The sequence below is a fragment of the Malaclemys terrapin genome, chromosome 6 (genome assembly GCF_027887155.1).
Source record: "Malaclemys terrapin pileata isolate rMalTer1 chromosome 6, rMalTer1.hap1, whole genome shotgun sequence".
Taxonomy (NCBI): Eukaryota; Metazoa; Chordata; order Testudines; family Emydidae; genus Malaclemys; species Malaclemys terrapin.
In genome coordinates this window covers 66,672,268-66,694,768 of record NC_071510.1, presented here as the reverse complement: position 1 = coordinate 66,694,768, position 22,501 = coordinate 66,672,268, and the positions used below count along the sequence as shown (strand labels likewise).

The 22,501-nt window shown below is 41.8% G+C and overlaps 1 protein-coding gene across 2 annotated transcripts in view; it reads left to right on the top strand.

Moving 5' to 3' along the window:
* Positions 1-1,198: 1,198 nt before the first annotated feature.
* The window catches only part of FER (FER tyrosine kinase), a 421,941-nt gene continuing 400,638 nt past the window's right edge, over positions 1,199-22,501 (top strand). Inside the window, exons 1-3 of one of the 2 annotated variants that reach the window (XM_054031950.1) lie at positions 18,419-19,023; positions 19,123-19,268; positions 22,277-22,374. The gene's annotated coding sequence lies outside the window, so the exon portion shown is untranslated. Of the gene's footprint in view, positions 1,246-18,418; positions 19,024-19,122; positions 19,269-22,276; positions 22,375-22,501 lie in introns of those variants that run through there. The other variant, XM_054031951.1, reaches the window with a different exon arrangement.

Genomic DNA, 22,501 nt, shown 5'->3' with positions numbered 1-22,501 from the left:
GTGGTAGTGGTGCAGCTACTCCAGTGTAGTGTTTTATGTGTAGACCTACTCTTGGTTACAGTATACAGTGGAGACTGTCTTCTGTGAATGGGATGTCCTGGCATTCCTTGTGCAGCATGCTTTGTTCTGTGGCTGACTCTCACAACTCTGTCTCCAGTCTATTTCTCTGACTTTGTCCCAAGCAATTGGGTGTTTTTCTTCAAATGCAGGCTCCCTGAGGTAAGGGATTCACATCTCAGTTCACATGACTGGCAGTGAAAGTTTTTAACTCTTTACACTTTTCCTGACTGCACAGAACCCTAACAAGGCAAATAAACCAAATTCCCTATTTATTTATCTCCAGATGTCCCGATTTTATGGGGACACTCCTGATATTTGGGGCTTTGTTTTATATGGGCAGCTATTACCCTTGCCCCCCTCCAGATTTTTCACACTTGCTATCTGATCACCCTACCTAGGACAGCAACAGGCTTTATGTATCAGGGGTAGCCGTGTTAGTCTGTATCTACAAAAACAACAAGGAGTCTGATTTATTTGGGCATAAGCTTTCGTGAGGAAAAACCTCACAAAGAAGAAGGTTTTTACCCATCCGAAGAAGTGAGATTTTTACCCCCCAAATAAATCTGTTAGTCTTTAAGGTGCCACCAGACTCCTCGTTGTTTTTAACAGGCTTTATGACACTTGGACCCAGCCCTTGCTGGGGAACCATATCCAGGCAGGAGAGGGTAGGCACTTGATAAGGCAACTTGGTCCCCTTGGTGCGCTTGTAAGTAAAAAAACGCTGCAACTATAACAGCGTGCGCCCACACCACCTAGCAGGCAGGTGAATCCCAGCTACAAGCCACCCAGGAGGAGGAGGAGGAGGAGGACAACTGCTCCCTCTGCCAGATTACCATCCGGATCACTGTCCCACGCTAACCGTTAGACCAACGGCATCCCCAAGCTTCAGAACGCAGCGTTTGTAGCTAGCGGCGCACACGGAGGCCACACCCTCCTCACGTCTTCCAGTGTCCCGTCCACTAGCCTCCTCTGCCAATCGCCTGGTTTCCTTTAGAGCAGGGCCGGGAACCGCAGGTCATTCTTCTCTACGGAATTGGTTGCTGGACCTAGAGTGTCACGAGGGGGCGGGGTTCATGTGGATTGGCTGTGGGGTGGCGAGAGGTCTGCGCTGATTCGTTGGTAGCGCTCACGGGACGCTGGCGGGGCTGTGACGTCGCGCTGTGGTGGAGGGGCTCGGCTTGTCAGGTAGGAAGGTGCCGCGCGCGGCGCGGTTCGGCGGCCCTGTATCCCGGCAGCGGGGCTTGGGCACGGCAGCGGGGTGGGAAGGGAACAGGAGAGGTGGTCTCTGTTCCCGTCTGGGCCTTGTCTGCGGGACTGTGGTGGGCAGGATAGGGGGCGGCTAGGCCCAGCTCGCTGAGTTACCTGCAGCCGGACAGGGGCGGAGGCAGCCGGGTCCCGTGGCCCGTGGGGCGCCTGCGAGTACCCGGTGCCGCTTGTCAGCCCGTGTTCAGCGAGCGACAGCCTGCCCGGTTCCTCCCGTGGCGAGGGTCGCTGTGTGCCCCGCCCTCTCCAGCCTCGTCAGTGTCGCCCCCACTCCTGGCCTGAGAGCGCGGGGTGCGGGCGTCACTGCGCGCTGGCCGGAGGTCTGCGTACGAGGGTGAGGCTTTGCTGGGTATCAGCCAGTGGAGGGTACTTGGGTATTTGCTTCAGCCCTCCCCTCCTGCCAAGGTACTTCACTCCACAGCTGCTCCCTCGCCCCCACGCCCTCTTCCCTCCCCTTTCCGCTTAGCTGCTCGCCTCCTAGCGACCCCCCCCCCCCGTTGTTGCGCTTATGTGCCATTAGCTGTACGCTCGCTTTGTTCACTCTCCTGGTGTGCTACAACCCTGGTTGTTCAGACTGTATATTCTTTGGAGAAGGGACTGGGGATTCCTGCTTGTGCAATGGGATTCCATTCGAGATTGGATCTTGGGCACTGTTTTAATAAACAGTAGTTATAGTATCAGGGGTAGCCATGTTAATCTGGATCTGTAAAAAACAACAAAGAGTCCTATGGCACCTTATAGACTAACAGATGTATAGGAGCATAAGCTTTCGTGGGTGTATACCCACTTCGTCAGATGCATGTAGTTATAGGTGTAGGGTTCTGAGTGGGGGCAGGGATAGGGTGTGGGGGTGAGCCTGAGAAAGTTCTTTGCAAGGGAAAAGCTGGAGCCTGCTGATTTTTGACGCCGGGCTCCTAACTGTTACTATCAAAATAGAGATCAAGCCTAGCTGCTCCTAACACACTAACAATTCTGGACCCTGATGAATTCCTGTGGATGAGCATTGCAAAAACCCACCTGCAGCTTACTCTTGATAATTGGTTTAAAACCCAAATTTGCATCACAAACCTACATGAAGTGTTTTAGAATGTTGTCAGTCTGAGGTTATGTTAAAATAAAATAAATGGCACTGTAGTGAAAGGAAAGGCTGAGAAACTATGTCCTTGTCAGATTCAAAGAATAGCTATGGACAAAGTTGGGCAGACACATTGTTTAGATTAGAATGAAATTTGTTGCAAACTAAAAATCAGTGAATATTTTCAAGCAGAATATTCATGGAACCTTATTAAGAAACAAAGATGTGTTCTCTAGAAGATTAGCGTTATTATTTGCATAGCGCTATCAATGTACACGGTGCTTTTAAATAATAAGTGAAAGGCCCCTGCCTTGAGCAGTTTAGAATGAACAAGGAGAGAGGTATGGGGAGGCTGAGTTGTAATAGTGAATGACCACAGGGTAAACATAGAGTAACATATGCATCTGGTAAATTCCTCCTTTTTGTTCTCTCAATGTAGTATAACAACTTGAAAATATTGTCTACAGTGAATTTATGGGTGGAGGTTATTGCTGGGAGGCTAACATGAAAGAAGTGAGCTTTGAGGAGATCTTTGAACTAGAAGAACAAGTTTGTATGATTGTATAGGGTCAGCAATAGTACTTTCAGAGGTCATCTCTTAAACAGATTAATTAAAAAAACTAATACCTTTGCTTAATCTAAATTAAATATCTATATAGTATATATAAAATGGCAAACTAAGGATTATTCAATTACAAGATTTTAGATAATTTAAGTACAGAATTTTCTGTTTCTTGTATTAAGTCGCTGTTTCTAAAACTTTGATCTCATAGATTCAATCCTACATCTCTTTTATTTGTATTATGGTAGTACCTGGAGACTGCAGTCAGGATTGAGGATCCTATTATGAAAAGATGCTGGACAAGGTTAGGTACTCAAGGTTCCTGACATGAAGAATTTACAGTCTAAAACAAGAAGTAAAGAATGGGTGTAACAATTAGTAGAAGAAAGGCGGGAGGGAGGATGAGTGTTAAATATGGGAAGGAGGATTTAGATCGGTGGTTCTGAACCTCTCCCGTATGATGACCCTGTGTTACAACAGGAAGTTCTCTTCTCCCACAAATTTCAGGACCCATGATCCCATTTAGATAAGGAAGGTGGTTGTAACTCCCTAAAACAAGGATGGGGAAGGAAGGAAGGGTAGGTGGAAGGCAATGACAGCCCCTATGTTCAGAATGCTATGATTTACTTGTTCCAATGCAAATTCTGTCCTTGGTTTGCTTATATATAGCTTCTCCTCCTGGAGTATCACATGTTAATTTGAATATTGGATATTGGTTCAGTGCTGTGAATGTACAACTTTATTTCCTTCAAGGCTCTACTCTGATCGTTCTGTTTCTCGTCTATGTGTGGTGATGTGATGTGTATGGTAAGGGCCAAGCTTAAAGTGGTGTGATCTTTTACTGTATTCTGATGACTTAATGTTTAACGTCAGACAAAATTAATTTTAATGAGACATTAGAAAGAAGAAAAAGTAGCTGATAAAAAAAGTGAGATTTCTGTGAGAAATGTAGAAAGTAAAGTGTAGATAAGGTTGGAATTTTTAGAAGCTCAGACTTTATGCAAAAGGGAAGAGGGAGCTAACTTACTAAACTGGACCAGAAGTGGGTAATATAGCACCTACTGAATTCATACTAATTTCAAAATGTACTCCTGTACTTTTCATGGACTTCTTTAATTTAGCATATTATTTTTTAGCATGAGGAGGAAGGGTGTCTTGCTAATGGGAGGTGGGTTGACACAGGATTCTTGCCTTGGGCAAGTCTAGATTGATTCTGTTTTCCCCCTGTGCTGCTTCTCACGTTACTCTCCACATTGCCTTTTCCACTTACTGTCAGTCGCTGACCTGGTGTTTGAACTGGGAACCAACAGGGTGAAGTAAGCTATGTTGCCCAGTCATGCTGGGGGCACGGAAAAACTGGCGTAAAGCCCAGACAGAGCTGCTTCATACAGGGAGGTAGCCTAGTTGCATGAGATCATCTGCTTACAGGGAGGAGTCTGCTAATGTGTGGGAAGTGGGCTTACAGAAGGGAAAGGGGGGTTCCTTTTACTGACCGGCACGTTGTGGGTGGGAGAAGGGGGAGAGAGTTTATGTAGTGTACTTCCCTCTGGAGCAAATATTTGTTGTTCTTCCTACTAAATGTTAAATTTTACTTTAAAGCCTTTTTTTATTACTCAACACTCAACACTAACTTAATTATAAATTGTTCTGAATTACTTATTTAGGAGTTGTATACAAACTATATTGTACTTAGAGTATTCTTAAAAATGGAAGAGAAAATTAATACGAATAAAACAGTGTTCATCTCAAATCACAATAGAAAGCTCTGTTTATCAAAAATGTGTATATGGAATACATTTTTAAACAACGAGAGGACTTAAAATAATTTATATTTAAATGAACATAGTTTCTAAAATACAGATTTTTATTATCACAGTGTGCTGCTGCAAATTACTTTGTTTTGAAGACTAAATATTCATGAAAATATAATATTTTGTTTTTAAATTTGGTTCAGAGATTTCTTTGAGGTGAATATTAATATCCATGCAGCATTAGCCTCAGAGTATAAACTTGTTAGTAAAGGCTTAAAAAAATTAACTATAACACTTCATTTTGACTCAAGATAAATTCATTTTTTAAACATAGTTCCATACTGGAGTTACAGCACACAATTTATAGAAAGGATTTTGAAGAAGAGAGCTTTTAGGACCATCATTGCTATTCTAATTTGCTGTCAACATAACATTTAAGCTTAAAAGAATGAAGTGGAAAAACTAGGCTCTTTGATATCTTGTGTTGTCCTCTCCTGCAGGGCATTTCCTTTCTATCATACCAAATATAAGAAGGCAGAGCAGCCGGTTTGGTTTAAGAGTTTTGTGCTGGTTTAGAGTCTCGTTCAGATGGACGGCCTGCCTATAGTCAACCATGCAACTTGGAGGCAAGGGGGAGCTTTTAACCCCTTTATGCTTTTCTCATTCTCTGTCTGTGCTGTTTTGCTTCTTGTTCTGTTTCCGTTTCTAAATTAGTTCCTAAGGATTGCTCTAGATCAGTGGTTCTCAGACTTGTACTGCTGACCCCTTTCACATAGCAAGCCTCTGAGTGTGACCCCCTTATAAATTAAAAACACTTTTAAAAATATATTTAACACCATTATAAATGGAGGCAAAGCGGGGTTTGGGGTGGAGGCTGACAGCTTGCAACCCCTCATGTAATAACCTTGTGACCACCTGAGAGGGCCTGACCGCCAGTTTGAGAACCCTTGCTCTAGATTCCACCACTTGCCAATAGCCAAGGAGCTATTACAGTAGATTTTGGACACCAAGGCGCAAGAAAATCCTGGACATGCCCCTTAGATAAGCTCTAGGGATGGTTGTGGTAGTAGGATCTACTATGCTGTTAGTGGATTTCCTTTCACCGGGCTGAGGCACCTATGCCACTTGTAATGGCTTCATTGATACTTCATGCTCATGGTGCTCCCCTAATGCAATGTGAAATCAGCTCCAGATACTGGAGCACTAATTACAAACTAAAAGATTTTTCTTATACTTAGATCTTCAGTTTGTTACATTGTCAAAGGAAATTTTATTATACAATGCTACTGCTGGGTAAATAATTTTAATAATCTATAAGCAGTTAGAAATGTAACTATCTTGAAGTCCAAAAATATTATATAAAACATTGTTTTTTACAACTGTCCTGCCTCTGTCTGATTAATTCTAAGGGAGACTTCATACAAGCAAGATGCATAAATATTATTTTTCAGTATATATCCAAGAAAAAGATTTAAAAAGTTGCTTAAAGTCTGACACAGAATAGTGAAAGTAAAAGTACTTTCTGAGCTAAACATGCACTTCCCCCTGCTTAATTTGATTATGATCAAATGGAACTAAATATGATATTTGTTAATCAACAGATCTGATACTTGTGTCGTATCTAATAAATTTTACTTCGATGGATTTTTCTGGATTGCACATTGTTGGAATTATTAATTATTTTGCCATTGCAGGACCAAATTTTGCTGTTGGATGTTTCTATAGAGAAATTGGGCTCCGTAATGTTTATTTCTAGTGATGCCTGCTCTAGAAAGATCCCAGTTTATATCTGACTATTTGCGGAACTGGCAGTTACGAAAAAAAACTTTTTAAAAAAGCTCTTGATGAATCATGTAAAGTGAATCTTGAAGTTAGAGACTAGATCTGGAATCCCACTGCCACTTCTACTGAAGCACTTTTCAGAAGTGAATTGCATTTTGAAAATCTTCCCATATTTGGAAGTTTTACCATTGACTTCAGAAGCTGAGTTAGGCCAGTGCAGAGTGCTCACTTAAATCATTCCACCCTTTCTTTCTGGGCTTTGGAAGTTTTCTTTTAAAGGTATGAAAATAGGATATCTTTATGGTAAGGGATAATAATTCACAAAAAAAGAACTAATTCTAAAAATATTTTCCTATATGGCCCTTGCAGTAATGAGTATTTATTTTGCATGTTGGTCTAATCCAGTGATACTCAGACCTCAGTGCTTCAGGAGCCAGATTAGTGATCAACATTACCCAGAGGAGCTACAGAAGTGTGAATTCATTGTTTCATTTACTCTTTCTCTATATATAATTATTCTCACAGCAAAATGACTGACCAAGTATTCCTCAATTAGCTAATAACATTGCTCTACATCCAAAATGCTTCTGAAATAAATGTTGTCAAACTTTACTAATTCTGGGTCACTGAGAAAGAAAATGTTGCTTAAAATTGTTGATTGGCTCTAGTTTTCAAGAAATGCTATTGGGTCAGTATATACGACCCTTGACTTGGGAATGGCGGAGGATAAGTGAGTTATAAAGGGAAGGGATCTCAATTTAAACCAGAAATGACTAAAATACATCTTTGACTCGATCTATGAATAAATCTGTGACTGGGTTTGGACAGTACTTGCTTTTTAGGCAAAACAATGAATGATGCAATCTGAAGCTTGTATTGCATCATACATGATATGAATTGCATCATGTTATTCCTAGAAGTCATGGATGATGCAATCATAACGAAGCTTACATCACTCTTCCGAACAAATTGCCCTATATCAGCTCTAGAAATCATACAGTGTCGTGCTCTCTTATTTGTCAGTGTTTGATTTTTTGCAAAGGGACACATTTCCGTTTAGCCAAAGTGAGCAGAGATGCCTCGTACCTGTGTGAACAGTGCAGATAACTTCTGCTATGTTTGTGGTGAAGTGACTTTTGCATCACAAAAGCGCAATATAACCACTATGGTTAAGAAAGCCTATCACCTTTCTTTTGGCTGCAAAATTGGAGATCAGGACAAGAGATGGGCCCCACACATATGCTGCAACACTTGTGCAACAAATCTTCGCCAGTGGTTGAACAGGAAAAGGAAATCTATGCCTTTTGCAGTGCCAATGATTTGGAGAGAGCCAACAGATCATACCAGCAATTGTTACTTCTGCATGGTGCCTCCAGTTGGGAAAGGTGTGTTAAAGAAGAAAAAGTGGACTGTGCATTATCCAAACATTCCATCAGCTATACGCCCAGTACCCCACGGAGAAGGACAGCCGGTTCCCGATGCACCAGAATCATTCTCACTTGAGTCAGACAAGGAAGAGGATGAAACTTCTGGTCCTGAACCATCAATGTCACAGGACCCACATTTTCTCCCATCCTCCTCCTCTGAACCACACCTCATAACACAAGGTGAACTGAATGACCTTGTCAGGGATTTGGAACTACCCAAGAGTAAGGCAGAGCTGTTGGGCTCCAGACTACAGCAGTGAAATCTCCTGGCAGGTGATGTTAGGGTTTCCATGTTCCGTGACCGTCAAAAGGATCTTGTCCCATTCTTCTTCATGGAAGGTGATCTTGTAGCCTGCAACAACATTGATGGTGTGATGGCAGCCCTCAACATCGTTCACGATCCAGATGAGTGGAGACTGTTCATTGATTCATCGAAGACGAGTCTTAAAGCTGTTTTACTGCATAATGGCAATGTTTTGCCATCAATTCCAGTTGGTCATGCAGTCCATATGAAGGAAACCTATGACAACATGAAACAACTTTTGAGGTGCATAAACCATGACCATCATCAGTGGCAGCTTTGTGGCGATTTGAAGGTGGTTGTTCTCTTGCTTGGTGTGCAGACTGGATACACAAAGTACTGCTGTTTTCTCTGCGAATGGGATAGTCGTGCAAGAGATTCCCACTACATCAAGAAAGATTGGCCACTCCGACAGTCATTGGAGCCTGGGAGGAAAAGTGTTCAGCGTCCACCTCTTGTTGACTCAAGGAAGATTTTGTTACCACCCTTACACATCAAGCTGGGTCTGATGAAGAACTTTGTCAAGGCCATTGACAAAACACAAGCAGCTTTCAAGTACCTCCGTGGAAAATGTCCAAGGTTAAGTGAAGCTAAGTTAAAGGAAGGTGTCTTTGTTGGTCCTCAGATTCGTGAACTTCTTCAAGATGATGCATTTGACCATGCACTGCGTGGCAAGGAAAAGACGGCATGGAAAGCCTTCCAGTTAGTGGCAATACATTTTCTCGGAAACAAGAAGGCAGACAACTACAGGCTTGTTGGTGGAAAGCCTCCTCAAGGCATACAAAAGCCTTGGTTGCAACATGTCACTAAAGATACATTTTTTGCACTCTCATCTAGATTTTTTTCCACCGAACTGCGGAGCAGTGAGCGACGTGCACGGCGAGCGATTTCACGAGGACATTGCAACAATGGAGAAAGGCTATCAGGGCAAATGGAGCCCATCAATGCTTGCTGACTATTGCTGGACAGTGACAAGAGATGCTCCATTTAATGAATACAAGAGACAAGCCAAGAAGTGCCGAGTAGACACTGAATAGGACTAAACTATGTACATAATAGTTTTTTGCCTTTTGTTTCATAATACGCTTTATTTATATAACCCTTTTGCTGATTTTTAAAGTGTTACATAAACAGGACAGGTGAAATATTATCATGTAAAGCAACCATAAACACATGAAAAGACCTAGGTTTACAATTTATGATTAAAACTCTACTATCTACACAATATACATAGACATAAAATGTAAAAGCTTAAATATCTTAGAAACAGTAGCCAATCAGGTGTTTTAATTGTCATATTTGAATTCAGCACATCAAAATACATAATAAATAGCACATTTTATCTCTGAAGCAGACGACTTCTCAAAAATTGTAGACCAGTGTAACATAGGAAAAGCATCCTGATTAGTTGTTAATTTCGATTGGTTAATTAAATCACACAGTGTTTGAATATTATGTGCCACAAAGAGCTGCGGGAGACACATTAACCTCAGTCTTAAGTATCACTGGTCTAATCTCAATGTCCTATATGAATGTTGTTCAGTATACATCAAACTACTTAAATGTTCAGCATTATTTTAATATCCAAATTTCTTACCTACACTCTTAAAATCATATGCCCCCTCTGTTCACTGGCTCTCCCTCCCCTGCACTCTCTTCTCCCACTCCAAATTCCTGCTTGCTTTGTGCAAGTTAACTTTTCCTGTTTGTCTTGGGCAAGTAGACTTTCTCAAGCCTAGGTTGTAGGATTTCCTTATACTGATATCACAATTACTTTTTGGGATAGAGTGAAATTCAGATTATATTCTCTCCTGTGCCTTTCTGGCTTCAGTGTATTGTATTGTGAGGGCAAGCCAGTTTAGGATGTTTATCGTCTTGATTTATAAGCAATACTTCATTGGATAATCCAGAACAAGTGTGATTTATTTATAGACCATGACAAAGAAGCAAAGCATGTATATGCAATTTCATACAAGATAAACCTATATTAAAGGAATGTCAAGTTTTCACTGTGAAGCACTCTTCAGAAAATGAAAGCTGTCTGTAGCTTTGACTTCTTGAGTATTATGTTTTTTACTTTATAGCCACGTACTTTGTTTTATAACCTTAGGACAATCTGTTTCAGTCAGATTGTTTGACAGGGAATGAGGCAAGCCTGTATAGTGAATTGCAGGCTCACTTAATGCAGTTGTATGCTCAGTGAAGCCTCTCTTCAATCATTGCAAAAACCATATGGTGTATATAATGAATGTACTAGGTTTCTTGGAATAGGATGAATGGTGTTATGGATCACCCCAAAGAAGCTTAGTGTTCTGTTTTTGCCTCATCTTCAGACTTAGTTTCTCTGTGCCTGAGCTTTATATAAGTGAAATGGGGATAATGCAAATTCCCACTCTTACCAGGATGTCAGAAAAATTCAGGTGAGGCACCATAGAGAAATCTCAAATGAAAGAGTTAAAACAAACAACCCCCCAAACTCTATTTGATGCAATGTTTGAATGGTAAATGATGTATATGGTGGTTCACCGAGCATGAAGGAAAAATACTGAACAGCAGTCTCGTTCACTGAGCATTATCAAACTTCTGTACTGATGAGGCACAGGTCCTCTAGAAAAAATATGGCATGATCACCTAAGACTATCGTGATTGTACATAAGGAGATGTAGGTAAGGTTGCACTGTCAACCTTAAGTTTCTGACATCATGACATTTGAATGGCTTGCTGTAAAATCTCAACTTTTAAAATGTTTTGTAATTTCCTATTTTTTTAAAATGGAAAAATGATGAAACAGAGTTTTCACCATGTTCAATTATAGTTGCTAGACAGTGGGAGAAAGCTTTATATGATCCAGTAAAAGTGTAATTAGTGAGGTTGTAACTCACTCCTGAGAATGAAACTATTATATTTCATCAGAAAGGTAAAAAAAAGAAATAGGTAAATTAAGCAGTAATAAGTCACTGGGACCAAATGATAGTCACCCAAGCGTTCTGAAGGAACTCATATATGAAGTTGCAGTACTACTAACTGGTATGTAACCCATCACTTACATCAGCCTCTGTACCAGATGACTGAAGGATAGCTAATGTAATGCTAACTTTTTAAAAAGGTTCCAGAGGCAATTCTGGCTTATATGAATGATGTGGAGAAAGTGAGTAAGGAAGTGTTGCTTACCCCTTCACATAACGCAAGAACCACTGTCGGAAGATAGCCTGACCCAATATGGCCATTCTGACGTTTTTAAGTTAAAACTAATTATAAAAATGACACATTTCTATGCTTCAGCATACATATCAGTGCTTGTACCATTGCTAACCTAGACATTCAAACAGTTATTTAAACTATGTATTCTACAGGGTGCTTCTTGCCTCACTTTGACTCTGTAGTTGCTGTATGCTGTGCAGGTCTCCAATTGCTTTTTCAGTGCTCCTCTGGCACACTGAAGGCAGAATCCAACCTTTCTGATTTCTAACTGCCTTCTAATAGTCGAACCTGTCACTAACCAGCTTATGCAACTAAAGGTGCATCAGACTTATTTTTCAGTGTATGCCAGGAAGTCTTCATAGTTGCTATGGGTATGTCTTAAAGTTATGGTGATCAGCTTTACATTATACAGAAGGTTTCAGAGTAACAGCCGTGTTAGTCTGTATCCGCAAAAAGAACAGGAGTACTTGTGGCACCTTAGAGACTAACAAATTTATTAGAGCATAAGCTTTCGTGGACTACAGCATCCGAAGAAGTGGGCTGTAGTCCACGAAAGCTTATGCTCTAATAAATTTGTTAGTCTCTAAGGTGCCACAAGTACTCCTGTTCTTATTTATACAGAAGGTTGTCATAGATGGCCATAATATTCCTTTCTGGCCTTGAAAATTTTAATCTAACCACTAAAAAAAATATTTTTGTGTGTGTTAATTGTATTTTTTGTGATCACAAAACTGGGGGGACTGCTGTACTGGCCTGATCCATGTAGAATTGTACCTCAGTTTCTCCATGTGCCATCCTTACTAATCTTTTCTGGGGTGAAAAGAAGTGCCAAATGGTATGGTTATTTTCTTTGTGGAGGGGCAGGAGAATATATCATGATGTATAGCAGAAGGATTCTACCTTGCATTATTTAATATACCAAAAAGCTATGTAAAAAGAACATTAAGGTTGGCCTTAATTTGGCCCCCTATGCTTATGAATTATGATAGTATGTGATCCTGCAATTAAATACTATTTTTTTCCTCTAGGACCCCTGCTTCAGTCTGTGCATAGGTTGGAAATTTAATATTTTGTTCTCATTGTTAAAAAGTGGTATATGACTTTTTTTTCCTGCACACTGTTCAAACCCTTGTCTGGATACAGAACTGTTAATTTTCTTATGGGCTTTTCCATGATTCTCATTGCTGTACTATCTGGTTGCTTGAAAACATTTATTTATTTTAACAACACACCTGTGAAGAGAGGGTAGTATCCACATTTTACTGATGGGGAACTGAGGCAAGGATACATTAAGGTAAAAAGTGCACCATTTTTGGATTCCGATTTTGAGATGCCCAAGACTAGAATTCTCAGAATACTTAGAATTATATAGCACTTCATATGTGAGTGTTCAGCACATCTGCAAATCAGACTCCAGAGGGAACACACAACTAGTGACAACCTGTGAAAAGTTTGGTGTAAATGACTTACCCAGCATCAAATAGGAATTCTATGGCAGAGGTGTAGAATCCACTTCTCCAGGGCAACATTCAACTGTCTCGTTCGCTACACATCTTGTAACTTCTGAAACAAATGAGCAGGGCCCTACCAAATTCACGACCATGAAAAACACATCACAGACTGAAATTTTGTCTTTTGTGTACTTTTACCCTATACTATACAGATTTCACGGGGATGACCAACATTTCTCAAATTGGGGGTCCTGACCCAAAAGGGAGTTGCAGGGGGTCGCAGGTTATTTTAGGGGAGTTTTGGTATTGTCACCCTTTCTCTCTGGCTGGGCGGCCAGAGAAGGGTGGCTGTCGGCCAGGTGGCCAGCTCTGAAGGCAGTGCCCTGACAGTAGCAGTGCAGAAGCAATGGTGGCAATACCATACCATGCCACTCTTACTTCTGCGCTGCTGCCTTCAGAGGTGGGCGGCTGGAGAGTGGCAGCTGCTTACTTAGGGCCCAGCTCTACGGACAGCAGTGCATAAGTAAAGGTGGCAATATCATAACATACCATCCTTACTTCTGTGCTGCTGCTGGCAGTGGCTCTGCCTTCAGAGCTGGGCTCTTGACCAGCAGCTGCCGCTCTCCAGCTGCCCAGCTCTGAAGGCAGCGCTGCCGCCAGCAGCAGTGCAGAAGTAAGGGTAGTAGTACTGCAACACCCCCTACAATTTGTGATTTCCCCCCCCCCCCTTCTTGGGTTAGGACCGTTACAATTACAACACTGTGAAATTTCAGATTTAAATAGCTGAAATCATGAAATTTACAATTTTTAAAATCCTATGACCTTGAAATTGACCAAAATGAACTGAATTTAGTAGGTCCCTAATTATAGAGTCAGAAATGACTATAATCAAATGAAAAGGACAGTTATTTTTAAAAAAATTATATTTTCTCAACTTTGACAATGAAAGCAAATATAAATAAAAAGTAAATTGTATTTAATAATGCTAAACTTCTTTAAGTAATTTTTTCATTAACAAGACAGTCAGTATTTTAAGATTGAATAAAAATGTTTCCATTAGAGCAACCTCTGTGTAAAGTCTCTCTTGTCCTGCGTCTTGTGGAGGGTGAAATATTAGAGCCTGATTAGGAACACTGACCATTGCACATGGGATGGGTCTTTCCTCAAGATGAATGTGAAGCCACAAAAAGGAAAGTAACAAAGTATCATTGGTGTCCAGCCTATGTAACCCGTCCAAGCAAATACAAATCTAAAGACCCCAGGAGATACCTCTCCTTTGAAGAAAAGCAGGAATTCTTACTCTGTTCTTCACTTGATTTAGAAAAGGATTCTAAGACAAGGACAAACAATTAAACAGATCATCAATATTTAACTAAATTCAGGAGATTAAGGATTCCATATTAATTTTTGTAAGGGTGATGTTAAGATGGGTTCACTGGTTAAAGATGTTAGTGGAATTCTTCCTCAGAAGTTGCAATGAATAGGAAAGTAGAAAAGTCCCTGAACAGGGACTTTACAGCAACAGGACCTTCAGTGCAAGCCATCCTGTTGGCCATATGCTTTGCTAGAGCTAGGGGAGGATGCAGGCTCCCAATTCAGTGGGTGCACTCTGCCATAGCCTATTCCTACATATACTGCCCAAAGGGCACCAACCCTTTGCCTCAGCACTGCAACTGTAATTCCAAGCTGGTGTGAAGGGGAGGATGCTGGAGAGAGAACTTACCCTGCAGCAGTGGCTCCTGTCCCACGAAGCTGAGCCCTACTCCGTGTATTGTGACCTGGCACATAGGATCACAGTGCCACTCAGATTACAAAGTTTTGAAGTTTATTAGTAAATTGTAGCTTATTAGTAAATTGAATTAAATCCAAGGCAAATGGAATAACATCATATCTAGTATACAAGGTAGGCAACACCTAAGGTAGGTAGGTTAAACCTTTATAGTTCCAGTCTTAGGGCAGGTATTGACTAAGGGGGGGGGTCGATTTAAGATACGCAAATTCAGCTACGCGAATAGCGTAGCTGAATTCGACGTATCTGAGCCGACTTACCCCGCTGTGAGGACAGCGGCAAAATCGACCTCGGTGGCTCCCCGTCGACGGCGCTTACTCCTACCTCCGCTGGTGGAGTAAGTGTGTCAATTCGGGGATCGATTGTCGCGTCCCGACGAGACGCGATAATTCGATCCCCAAGAAATCAATTTCTACCCGCCGATTCAGGCGGGTAGTGTAGACCTAGCCTTAGTAAATTGGAGCTGATAGTTCAAGCATTCTGTGTCTGTCTTTCTATCTATTATGGACTCTGCCTTTTCCCCCCCCAACATCCCTTTGCCTGAGGTTCTAACTGTCAGTGAGACTGTATTCCAATCCTCTCATCTACGGGTCTGTCATTTATACTCTCAGTTCCTTTGAAGTCTAGGTATGAACGCTAGTACCTAGTAACTGCTAATCTGGCATAGATGATTCAATTGACTTTGAAGCCAATATATACCTTCCCCACTTTATGTTCCCATTTTATTTACTAATAAAGATGATTCAGATTTCATGAGCAAAGTGTTTTTCATCTCCTTTTACAGAAGATACATATGTCAAAGTAATTCCAGGAATTTTTAAAATGCCACTTGATTATAATGACATCTAGATGGTAGTGTAGACCTATTTTCATAATGAAGAATAAATTGGGAGGGGATGGGATGTGTCAGAGAGGGTCCACGCCTGTGGAATTGCTGCCCTCTGCACAGGGATGTGGGAGAAGGGGAGGGGTCAGAGAGGGTCCAGTCTGGGAGCTCCAGGGTATTTCTACTTGGTATTTCACTGTAATTTCACATTAGTTGATGAACACTTAAAGCAGCTATGAAAACTTTACTATGTAGTCAGGTAGAGACATAATAAACAGTAATCATAATCCAGTCTCTTTACACTGGACTTACTCCTGATGTGCTGCTACAATTGTATACATATGCTACTGTACAAGAGACTGATTATGCAAAACTCTTGTACAGCGCTTGTATGCAGTTCAGTGTAAGAAGGTTTAATTATGATTATTATAACAGAAACCCCAGAAAAGCTGCAGCCAGTACCTTTCCCACATGAACCCCTACACCCACCTGCTCCCAGGAACTTCAGTTCTTGAGGGAGCCCCCCTTATCATCTGCTCCTATGAGTCCCTGCCATGCCCCCTTGATCCCCCTGCTCCTTATTTCTCCTGGTTGTCTGGAGGCTTCCTTGGAGGAAAGGTTTTTATGGTCTTCTTCTCTGTCCCACATCTAGCCTTGCTTGCCCCTTCCCCTGGGGTCCCCAGGAGAACGTTGGCATTGGAGCCCAGAATGGGCAGGAGCACAAGGACAAGGCATGCCTGACTCAGTGGCAGTGTTACAGGCTACCACTCCACTCAGTAGCTCTGTTCCAGGCCAGACAAGGAGAACCAGCCTGCATTGCTCCTCCTTGCTGGCTCCTGGATTTCTTTAGTCCATGATGTTGAGAGGAGCTGCCATGAGTTTGGCAGGCAGAGTGGGACCTTGGTGCCAGCTGTGCTCTCAGCCATGTGAGTTGTGCACATCTGGGCCTGATTTCTGCGACCCGGAGACCCTGCAACAGCTACCAGTGGCTAGAGCATCCATGAACTAGTGTGATGTCCTGAAGACCATTGACCCCACAAACAATGAGTTTCATGGCTTCATCTTTCATAGAGGGTGCTTTTGTGATGTGATATGTGCCTTACTGTTCAAGGCATGCCTGACAGTTCTGTGGCTCTATGTCACTGGTGGCTGTGCTCTGGAATTCAGACACACACTTTGAGTAGATCTTTTGTTCCTCCAACTTCACAGGAATACAATTGTGTTGGTGAAGGTGGTAGTGTACAAGTCCAACAAATCTAAAAATGCAGTTTAACGCTTCCTTATAGGGCAGGCAAAAAGATGGTTCAAACCCTCAATTGACATCATAGCTGTGGTTTTGTTCTAGCTAAAACAGTTGTGTACCCAAAGAGGTGCAACTTTATAAGTGCAATAAATACTGGAACCAAAACTATGGAAGAAAACAGTTACCAGGTACTTGTGCAGGTTCTCTTCTCAAAATCTCACTCTGATAATCCACTTTGGTTTACGAGACCACATCTTCCATTTCCTTCTCCGGTGTCAAGTATTCTGTTCCATTTTCTTCCATTGAATAAAAGAAAAGTAGAGGCTGTGCAGTTTTAGATCTGAAGCAATTCAAATGTTTTCACAAAAACGATAAACTTGAGGATGGAGATCTCCTCAATTCTTGCTGTAATGTGCTCTGGAGATCTTGTAATTTCAGTAGATTAGGCTGAGTTTTATGTACATAGCCCATCAAGACCATTAATAACTGAAGCTTGCCTATTTGAAACATCACTGTCTTCCTCTCCTCACTCCTGCCCCATGGGTATTGATGGTGGTAGTGTAGAACACCGATATTACTAATTGGAAAAATGCCTATATTATTTTTTTATATATATTATGTATGACTCTGTTTCTCTGTTCAGTTGTTCACTGCTGCCTGTTTGCATACGTAAAGTCAGAGGAGGCTATATAGGGTTTTTACAGAACCGAGGAGGAAAAGGAAACCAATGACCCATTTAAAGTCAGCCTCAGGTACTCTGTTCCAGAGGAGATAAGGTAACTGATAGCTGGGCCATCAGTTTGTGTGGGGAGGGAGATATTCTGGCTCCATCCAGATTAGGAGGCTTTACTCTTTCCAAGCCTAAACCTGGGATCAAAGGAGATCTAAAATCTAAATCTAGAAAAGGAGGGGTTTTTGGATGAGCTGGGAGAGGTGGCCTTGGCTGTGTCAGTGAAATAACTGGCAAGCTCGGAAGACTTGGCTTGTCTTTGCTACTGGGGAGATCGACACTGCTGCAATCGATGCAGCGGGTGTCAATTTAGCAGGTCTAGTGAAGGTAAGTCGACCGGAGAGCATCTCACGTCGACACAATGCAGTGTAGACAGCAGGGTAAGTCGACCTAAGCTACGTCGACTCCAGCTACATGAATAGCGTAGCCAGAGTAGGATAACTTAGGTTGACTTACCCCGGTAGCGAAGACAAGCTCTCAGAGACAAAGCAATAAGGTTGCAAGCAGTTCAGGCTCTTTCTCTTAAGTCAGAAATGAGGAATAAAACAGACCCACCAGTGCTATAAATAGAGAGGTTTAAGCTCAAGAAGGAAATAAGTGTGTAGGACTCTGGTTTTGTTTTGTTTCTTATATTTTGGCCTGGAGAAAAGGGGCTTGCAGGTCCAAATGCAGTGAGCCCTGTTGAGGTAGCCAGGGTTGATACTCGGGGGGCTGAACTCAGGTCCTGCTCTGAGAGTGGATGAATTGCAGAATTCTGCCCAAGGAGAGCTAAAGGTCTGAGGCCTGACACCTGGTTGATGTCCCTTCTTGGGCTCTCGCCGAGTGCAACTGTGCAACCTATATTTACTCCTTCATTCTTATCTGAGCATTATTATTCTAGGAAGCTGAGAAGTAATATAAAAAGTGCTCAAAAATATGTAAGTGCATGGTGTTATTTTGAACTTGTATAGAATAGAACTATGCCCATCATGTAACTCTCACTTTGAAGTAGAAATAATATCTCATAGACAGGAACTTTGCTAATAGTTGAATGGTGTGACAAAATTCAAACAAGGATTGACCAGCTATTCAAAAATAGGATTGTAATGATTATACTTTTTCAGCTTCTCCTGGGTTTCATGCATTGTAATACCATCTTTGGCATGTGCATACCAAAAGTGTACAGCAATTGATGTTATGCACCCGAATTTGCACCTTCTTGAACTTGGCTTGTGGAATGCAGGTTCCCAGTACAATCATCTCCTCTATCTTCTAGTGATCCAGGAGCCCAAACTAATGGTGGGGAATACCCGATGCTATCTGGAAAAAAGGATGAACACAATGGACAATGTTGGGACGAAGAATACATATGGAATATCTTGTTGGTCACCATATCCCTATCAGAAAAGAATGTTTTCTTCATAGGGAGGTGTTGCTAATCTTCTGGGCTTGCTGTTAGCAGATCTCTTTACAAACTGGCAAAACACCAAACCATACCTATATTTTTTCTGGGAGTAGGATCCGTTATTTCACTCCTAAAGAGACCAGACTTTCTGTCTTAGGATCAAGTATTACAACCTAATGTTAGTTCTCTAAATATAATTGCTTGGGGGTTGGGAGGAAAATTCTAGCCCAGGTTGTGTGCTTGGAGGAAGTGATTCAAATGCTTTTCTCTTTGAAAGGGGACTCTGCATCCCAACTGTTTGCCAGATACTGGAACAGACTCTACCCCCGATCTTAGACAAAACAAAGAGACAACCCTCCTCTTCCCCCCCAAAACACAACAACAACAACAGCCCGCCCCCCAAGCTTCTGGAAAAAGCTTCTGGTAATATTCTTATTTTCAGTCTATCGAAACCCGTTTCTTAGTCACAATGATATCTGCTAGATGATTTTCAGAACTTATGGCTTTACTGCGGAAGAGCCTCACTGTGTGCTTCATGATGATAAGATGGTCTTTAAAACAATATCAGAGTTTATTCCAAAAATAGAGACTTCTGTTGACTAATCTCAAGAATGAATTTTTTGTTGTGTGTAAGCCCAAGTCATCTGCATAAAAGAGCACTTGAAACATGACAAAGCTAGAAGACCACTTCTTTGTTTCCTTTCATTTGAAAAGGAAAGAGTAAAAATTATGGAAAACGTGTGTCAGAGTGGATGAGATGTATCTTAGAGGATTGTGAAGCATTAGGTAAAATGGTGTCTTGAGGGTAATGAGGCTTTTTTTCACAACATTACTATTTCCTGAACAGAGAGGACATCTGCTTCAGTGAAAGATATTTGCAAGGGATCTCTCTTGTCATCACTCCCCTCACTCACTACAGATAAACTGAACCTTCAGACATCTCCAGATGTCTGATTGGGGTGAGGGTGCCACTATCAGTAGTAAAATAAAGATTCAGAATTATTTTTAATTTGGCTACTGAGTCTCATCTTCTTCCTGTTTGTTGCTGCTTGCTTGTTTCCCATTAGTGAAGATATTAAGGAGAAGAATGGAAAATTTATTTTGTTTCTATTTTTTTCCATCAGTATTATCACTAATACATTCCTTCCAGTTCAGAACCTTCATTATGCTTAATACCCCTTGAAATAAGCCTAATCCTGTTAAAAGATTGATTTTTCTCATACCTCATGTTTGGGAGATATTTAAGGGGTTTAATGAGGATTAACTCACCTATTTGTGAACTCATCCCTTCCTAGTACCGTAATGTAGTTTTGACAAGATTCATGGGTCACCCATTTGAACCGTTGATCGCTCTTCTATTTCATTGTCTGCTAAGATGGCTTTCTTGGTAGCAATAACATTGGAGAAGAGAGCAGGAGAGCTACAAGCTCTTGTGGTGACCATGACAAATTTAGGCTGGAAATTAGATGATAGTTTCTAACCATCAGAGGGATGTTGTTGTGGAACAGCCTCCTGTCAAGGCTAAATCCCCACTCTGTCACTCCGAGTGCATAAGTGGGGGCCCGCAAGGATTTTAAAAATTAATACATGCCACTCCAGGCTTGTATTACACTCCCAAGGATACAGCTTTTCTCTGACCTTGGCTTGGTAAATGCTGCCACCACCCAGATGCAAAAAACCAAAAACAAACCAAAACACCTTTGAACCCAGGAAGGAGCACTTGGGAATTCGTCCCTGTGGAGTACCCTCAAGCCCTTTCACCCCCCCTTCCAGGGAAAAGCTGAGAAAGAAAACAAAGGAAATTAGCTGTGGCTCTCAGCTAATCAAACAACATATGCACAAACCTCTTAGGATACCAAAAATCCAATCCTGCTCTTAAAAAAGAGGCTCCAGATAAGTAGGTTTGAGGTATGAATTGATAATCTATAATCATACCTGGCTTAAAGCTGGTTACAGCATTACTGCTCTGTGTCCCTGCAGCCCAGAGAACAACAGACAAAAGGAAAGTTTCTTTCCCGATTTTAAAAAGTTCTACCTTCCCATTGGCTCTTTTGGTCAGGTGCCCACTCCTTTTCTTTTACCTGTGGGCTTGTTAACTCTTTACAGGTGAAGCAAGCAGAGAACAGACCAAGAGGAATTTTACAGCTAACTGGCTAGCTGGGTGTCCATCAAAGGGATCTACTCCTCCAGCCTCCCCCCCTTCATGTATCACATCTCCCAATAGGAGCTGTGGGGGAAAACAACTTAGTTTTAAGAGACAGGTGGACCAATTTGAGTGTGATTGGATGGTAGGGGGCTCACTTCCTGTTTATGTCCCTAAAACTTGTGCTTCAGGGTTTCAGCCAGCCACTGGCAGCATCAGGAAGGAATCCCCTCCTCCCATCCCCGCATTCTGGGAGGGGTTTTGTTGTGCTTTCTCTGAAGCATCAGGGATGGCCACAGCTGGAGATAGGATAGTGGGTGGGGTATGTCAGCCTTCGAGGTGGTGCCAAGCATTCTTTCTCTCAGGTGCTTGGCTGGCTGGTTCTTGCTCATGCTCAGGGTCTAACTCATTGCTGTATGTGGGGTTGGGAAGGAATTTTCCCCTAGACTTTGGGTTTTTTTTGCCTGCCTTTGGAGCATATGTATTCGGGTCATTTGCCAGGATTATCTGGGTATATGTCACTTAATCATTTCCCTGCCATTATGCGGACCTTGAGCACTGATGCACCTCGGTCCCTCCTATTCTCTGCCTGTGGCAGATAATAGTCTAGTTTCCTATGGGCTGTAATGCATTGGTCTAATTTCAGCTGGGTTTAGTTTGTGGGTGATGGTGGTGGCCTGTGATATTTAGGAGGTCAGATTAGATGATCTTGTGGTCCCTTCTGGCTTAAACTCAGATTCCTTATGCAGTCTTACACAAAGAGAATTTTTTAAGACCTCACACTCCATTTTTAACTAAAATCTGTCTGAAGCAAATGATTTCTCTACCAATTTTTTATATTGTGTATGCAGAAAGAATGAGAGACCAAGCAATTTCTGCACAGATAATTTTGATCTGTATCCGGTCTTGTTACAATCTGACTAATATATCACCTCTTGAGAGAAAATTGCTGATTCCGTCAGAGCTCAAGATATCTCTGTGGCCTTTTTGAATAACATCCAAAACACGGACATCTGGAGGGCTTTTGCTAGACATTATGCCATCAGAGTAGCTTCCAGAGCTGATGCTGACTTTGGGGAATCTGTTTTTCATTTCTTGTCCAACCAAATAGACGCTGAATTTCCTGCCACCTAAGGAGTACTGCTTGGAAATCACCTGAAATGGAATGTATATGTGTGCAATTGCTGGAAGGAGAGAGAACAGGTTACTTACCTGTACAGTAACTGTTATTTGGATGTGTTGTGCGTGTATATATTCCATGAATCACCCTACTTCCCTGCTGTTTCAGAGTCTAATGGCATCAAGATTCCTGTGTGAAGGAATTGAAGGGGGATCAGGGTAGCCCCATCCTTTAACACATCTCAAAGAACAACAGTTACTGTACAGGTAAGTAACCTTTTTTCCTCATCTAATGGTGGTTTGGTGGCTTCTTTTTTGAAATATATTTGTGATGTGGGAGCTGGAAACAAACTCGCCACTATCTTGCATTTGTAAACTCTTGGCGGCACAGACC